Source organism: Aptenodytes forsteri, unplaced genomic scaffold (assembly GCF_000699145.1).
Source record: "Aptenodytes forsteri isolate BGI_AS27 unplaced genomic scaffold, ASM69914v1 Scaffold54, whole genome shotgun sequence".
Lineage (NCBI taxonomy): Eukaryota > Metazoa > Chordata > Aves > Sphenisciformes > Spheniscidae > Aptenodytes > Aptenodytes forsteri.
The window spans coordinates 12,079,728-12,086,423 of NW_008796044.1; positions in this window are offsets into that span (position 1 = coordinate 12,079,728).

Genomic DNA, 6,696 nt, shown 5'->3' on the forward strand with positions numbered 1-6,696 from the left:
AAATGACCTTATCTTAAAATTCAAATTAATTTTGCAAATAATTTGCGGTCTTCATTTACTCAGTACTGGTTTGATGTACATAAATGGTGGGTATTTATACCTATAGCTCAGCTAGAAATTGGAAAAGAACCAGCAATAGCATTTTCCTTGTAACCCACCCAGAATTTTAAAGCTCTTAAACATTCGTGCGATGTCCATTCCAGATAGCCATGGTAATGTCTAAATCTGAATGCTGATCCTCAGCAGTGTGCCTGGGAATATCCTGACTGCAGGAGGCAGGGATGAATTAAGGATGAACACAACCGACCCTTTCCAGTTCTTTCTGTCTGCTTTATTTACCCTTAAATGACCTGATGCTTGTCTCCAAAGCCAAAATTTCAGACTAGCCAATGACCACTGCAAAAAACCTCTGGAGTTCAAACTGTGTGGGAGCGTATGTATGTGTGCATGTGAATAGATGACAGAACGTACAGAATTCACCAGATTCAGCAATCTCTAGTATTAACCATGTCTAATTGGAAACATTTCATTCATCTTTGATCTTAATAGCTTTTTGAAAGTGGCAGCCCGAATGCCTATTGTGAGAACACAGGCTTTAGAGTCCAGGATTGAGTAGGATAAATCTATGTCTCAGCTGCCTTTGATTTTTAATATCTCTGACTTAATAGCAGCACCCCCATCCACCCACTTCCTTGTTCTGCTCTAGCCCCAGTGTACCTCTTGAATCCCAGCAACTTAAGAAGAATGGAAGTTGCAAAGAAGAGGGGATGGAGAATGTGTATTTTTAATTTTAAAAAAAGTGTCCATAAGCATTTAAAATCTTCATTTTAAAAAAAAAAAAAAAAAGTCCCAGAGCTATAATTCTAAGATCAGCATAGTCAGGGAAATGCAAAATCCTGAACATTAAAATATTCTCTTCCCATTTTCCTCCTTCTAATAATAGTCAAATGTACTCAAGTCTCCAGGGAAGTCCATCTGTAAAAAGAATTACGCAGCCCCCCTGTGGAAACTTATTATTTTGAAAATTTGGATTCAACTGCTCATCTGTTTTCTTAGACATTATTACAAGTAACTCAGCTGGATTCATCACTGTGTTGGAACTGATGGGATGTGCCTGATTGCAGCATCTTCCATGTGGGATTGGAAGTTTAGGTTCAGCTTACCCACCCATAGAGAGTTTCTTTTTTCTTGCTATAAGATACATCAAGAATCATTTGAAAAACAAACACAAACCAGCAACAATAACCATTAAATCCCTCTGAAATCAGACACTTTGATCTGAGTGCCTAGACTGTTAAGAAGATGATCTCCCAGAACAAAAGGCACAAAATAAATCTGTATGAAATGAAAAGCTTATTTTCCAAAAAAGACAAAGGGAGGCAAGGTTGATCTCCCAGCTACTAGCAAGGACGTCCTTACTTCTAAGGTAACACTAATTGTCCTCAGGGCTTCTGTAACTAACTCTGCACCACAACATGTATGTTCAGAAAGCTTGGTTAAGTACCTAACCCATGCCTCAGCAAATCTGGGTTCTAACCCAAGTTTATTACAGAGATCCCATGACTTAGGCGGGTTCTGACTTTTCATCGTTTCTGCCATTGACATTGGCAGACTCTTGCTCCCTTGGAGCAAAACATCCACCTATTTCTAAGTAGCTCATATTCTGCATATTGAAATCGTAACTTCAATGGGGTTTAATCTCTCCTCAGATGTCTAGATGTCACCCTAACATGTCTTCCTTAAGCTGTTTGTTTATCGCATTAGCCTGTCAATAGTTGTTACCTTTTTTGATGGGCAGTGTAACAGTAATCATTCCAAATTATTGTGCTGGTGTTAAAAATTAAAAAACTGGGTTTGTGAATTTCTCGGGAGAAGACAATATCAGAATTTGTAGCTGGTGGTAAAGAAATGTCTTCTGAGAAATGGGAAAATAAAATCTGAGCCTTTCTTCAGGGTAAGAAGACTGATTATTTTACTGAGTTTAATATTATTTTATCCAAGTAGTGGAATGATGAATGAGGAATGCATTGCTCCAATCTCTGCCCTTTCATTTCAAACTCCTTACTTAGTACTTTTGACAGGAATAAAGACTGGTGCTCTGAAAGGAAGTTAGTTGTAGCACCTACTAATATTCAGTCTTTACTACCTAAAATAGACACCTGGGAGCCTGGAGCACAGGAGTAGGAATGCATTTCATGAAACACACATAGATGCTTTAAACCAGGCTAAAAAGGGAAGTTACTGACAGCAGTAGAAAATATAATAGAATTCAGTTTAATATAACACCTTTCAAACTCCAGGTATCCCAAAGAGCTTTACAAAGTAATAAGTTAGGAGAAGGTAGCAGTGGCATAGCAACTCCATAAATAAATACTGTGGCTATTATTCAGTTTAGCAATAACTCATGCTATTTAGACATTAAGGGCTAGATTTACCCTAGTTTTCCACCAGCCAACATCCAGGCCTGGGGTCTCTCAGGGAGAATTTCAAGCCACAAAAGACAGATGCACTGAATAAAGAAATCACATTTTCCAAAAAGAATACGATCCAAAGAGTTACTGCAGTTGGTGAAAGAATGAGTAGTCTCACATTTTCGTATTTGAAACAATTCATGGTTTTGAGAAACAAATGAGATCTCTGGGGATAATTGGAACTGAAAGATTACGTGTGCCTTGTGAGCAGATGGCACCCGTGGAAGCAGTTACCTCACTGGTCCTTAAAGGACCCCTTATTTCAAGAGGTAACAGAGACACTCTGTTAGCTTTCCTCTCCATGAATAATAATTCTAAATTTATTCTTGACTGTGTGAAGGCTTGTGGAGTTAATAAATTGCTTGTCAAATCTCTCATGAAAATGAAAGGCAGATAGGAGGGAGTGAGGACTGAACTTGGTATGTGCCTTCTGCATGGGCCATGCTAGAGCCCCAGTGGAAAGCCCATGCCTCTATTTCGTGGCACATAAACATGGGTCTCACTTTCCTGTACAGGAACAAAGACAATCAAATAATGCTGTGCTAGTTCTGGGCAGGAAGGGATACATATGATACTGTCTTCATTAGGTCCAGGCCATTCATGGCTCACCTGTCTGTGATGATGTGCAAATCCTTTGGCCTGTCCGAGTGTATCAATCTATCCAGGATAACGCCAGAAAGCAGAGAGGACTTCCCTGAAAGCCAGATGCCATATCAGCCCTGCCTTTCTTCTTTGAGCTGTGCCTAATAATACATCAAGTTTGTGGCATCACCCACACCGTGTCAATTTACTTCCCGCAGAGCATAAATTCTCTTCCCTGGAGAGGGATGGCTGTAGGCTTCGCTTTGAGAACAGGAGCCATCTGCAGGTTGTTCTCCACCCCGCCTTCCCTATGAGATCAGGCATTTGTACATGCTCCCTGCTCTCCCCGCAGGCTGAAGGAATTACCCCCTCGGCTTCTCCAAGGACGATCCACTACTTGGTGTCATGTGGTCAAGCACAATACTGCCAAGTATGCTGAAAAGCAAGACTCCGTGAGATTACCTCCATGAACAGAAGGAAGCTGCACATAAGGCACTATTAGAACGGAGGTTTCCGCATCCCTTTAGGGACTAAAATCTAAATAAAGGATAAAGAAACTGCAGAGCTTCTTGTGCACCAAGGAGCTGTGTGTGAAGAAAAGGTTGGGCCCATAGGTTTGTAGGTGCACCTCTGTGTCTCATAGAGCCCTGTTTCCAGCTCCTCGGACATGTCTACAACGCAGCCCCACATGGAGCAGACGCCAGGGTGATCTCTGTGGGCTCCCTGCAGGGCTGGGGGAGGATTTGGTCAGGGCCTGCTGAGCATACTGGTGGGGCTCCTGGAAGGTCTCACCAGCAGAAGTAGCGGTGATGGTGGTTGTGATCCTGAGCAGGAGAGCTGGAGCCAACAGCAGCTGTCCTACAGCAGTGGGAAGAGGAGAAAAAGAAGAGCAGAGGGAATGGGAGGTGAAGGTGATTGCCACTGTTTTTTGGTTACATCTAGGGGCTAAAACTAAAATGCATCTCAATCATTAGAGCCTCAGAATACCAGCCCTTCTGTTCAACCCTGCTGCAACATTGCAGTGTGCCTTCAAGTGACTCATTTAGAAGGTTTGGGGGTTTGAGAAGCATTTAGAAATCCTGGGATTTCCTGAGACAGCAGAAGACTCCCAGGGCCCCATCATTCATCTCCTCCCTCTAATTAGCTCCTCTGTCAGCTTAGCTTCCTCTGTTTTTCAAATTCCCTCCACAATCTCAAGATCACTGGCAAGCTAGGAGCAGCACGGAAGGTGTGTTTGTCTCCTTAATTTATGTAAAACCAAATTGTTGCTTCTCTGCAACATGATAAGGGAGCGAAGACACAAGAGGTTAGAAATGAATTGAGGGCACCCCCTGCCTTTTCCAGTCTGCTGCACTAAAGAGCTGGAATCCATTATCCAGCACACCTACAATATCTCACATTCCCACACAGATTAATTTTAGGTTGGTCGGCTCATTGCTTTTACACCTTGTGTGCAGGTGTAAAACTTGATCTACAATGTTTAAATTTAAACAGTCTGTATTGCCAGTTTCTGTAATGGTGCTGGTAGGCACAAAGGATTGTCAACAAATAGTCACATTGCTTTTATTTCCAATCCAAACACAGCATCCTTTCTGGTTCCCTCCTCTTCACCAATTCAAACAAAACCCCTTAAAAGTTATTTTTTCAAATGGCAGGCTGCCAATATTGTGTGGGGATTTGATTTCTATTTCAGACTCCAAAAGGGAATTCCTGAGATGCTGGAGAGGAGGATGAATAAAAAACCCACAGGTGTAGGATTGGGTATATTGAATTGGCTAGAGGATGATTCTGTCTCATGACAAATCTGGAGGTTTTGTTTAGCTCTAGAATAAATATCAAAGACCTTTTGAATGTAAAAGCCAAACTGAATGGAGCCAGTGTAGGTATGTTTTAACTGGAGGACATGTGCAGGCTGCCCCATCTGGAAAAAGGATGTGTCAACCCCGACAGCTCTAAACTGGCAACTGCAACTTCTGTAATCGCAGACCTGAGCCTGAACCACACAGCTCTTTGAATACAAACTACTTTGAATCCAAGCTCTTCCCTTTGGGGGAAGGGGTTAATTGCAAGCCAATGGTAGCACCAGGGAAGCATGGCCAGCTGGCCCATAGTGGCAATGGGGCACTAATGTGTGCCAGGCCTAAAAGCAGAGTGTGACTGTGTCCTGGAAGCTGAACATATCTAGAAGTACTTTACTTTTTACTAGATTACACGTGAAGACTGCACTATCTGGAGGCTTTTATCCATTTTGATTTTTTTTCCTGTCTGAGTTGAAATCGGTTTAAAGCCCCAAAGAAGCATGCATCACAGCTTAGGAAAAACAGTTCCTTGTCTCTTGTGCTCTGCCCTGCACTCATTCTCCCAGACTTCAGCATGAAGTGTTACAAAGCAATGCAGAACATGCAAGTCTCAGTCCCATCATGATGGGGCAGGGCATCAATGAAGCAAAAAAAAAATAGTTTCTCCTTCACGGTTCATCCAGCTGCAAGGCAGATTGTTACTTCTGTCCTGGGGGTGTTTCATGGCAGAGTCATCCATAAGCTGCCTGAAATGCAAATCCCAGCTGCACCTCTGTCTATGTCTTCTTGTGGCACCTGGAAGTCCTGCCGAATCATGTGGGAAGGTCTCCTGGCTCTAGGTGTTGGAAGATAAGGAGCATGCAGGTCTATTCACAGTGCTGTCACAGCGGCTTTCTGCAGCGATACCTAAGTTAGTTTTCAACTAACTGGTCTGGGATTTAGTAGGAGAGAGCGATTAAGGCAGGATGGAGTTTAGCAGAGTAATTGGTCCCTCTCTACTGCTGTGACCTGATGTTACCCCTACCCAAGGTATTAAAAACCCAGCAACCCCTAGGACTCCTCCAGGCCTCTGCAGACACCGGCAGTACATCTGTTGCTTAAATTTAGGAATGCCTACAATAAAAAGAACTCTGGTTCCCAAACAGAAGCAGCAGAGACAAATGCAGCATCCATCCAGCTTGCTGTGCGCAAAGGAGGGCAATGGACTTTATTTCCTGAGCAAGTTTTCCATCATCTTTCCCTCCCAACCCCTGCTGCCATGCCTGCTAATGCCTGTGATCATTAACCATGAAAATGGCACCCATTTGTCTCCTTCTCCACAGTGCCCAAAGTATATTTGGACTCTGGCCAACAGGAGTAGCAATTCAACGGACACGCAGCACTGCCTTGAGTGTGTATTCACGAGTGCATGGTAATGCAATTACAAGCCCAAATGAAGCTCTTTTCCCCTCCATAAAGAGTTTCAGCCCTGCAATCCTAAATCAGCCAACCAGTAAATTTGGATAAAACAAAGGGCTTCTTTAATAGGAAGATGCAGCTTTCTTTTTTTTTATTATTCTGTTTCTTCAACTCTGTGTGTGATGCTAAACGGCTTTAAACAGCCATTTAGCCACCCACAGAGAGAAACTAGGTTTACAAATTTTCTTGTTGCATAGTTTTGCTATGTGTGCTCCCCAGAGTATTGGCATTTTGTTTGTTTTCCTGCTTAGAGAGATGGATGGATCCAATTTGTAACCCCAACAAAACTGAATAGAAGTTAATTCCCCCCCCCCCCCCACCCCCCCACCCCCCCACCCCCCCACCCCCCCACCCCCCCACCCCCCCACCCGCTGACACAACATCCA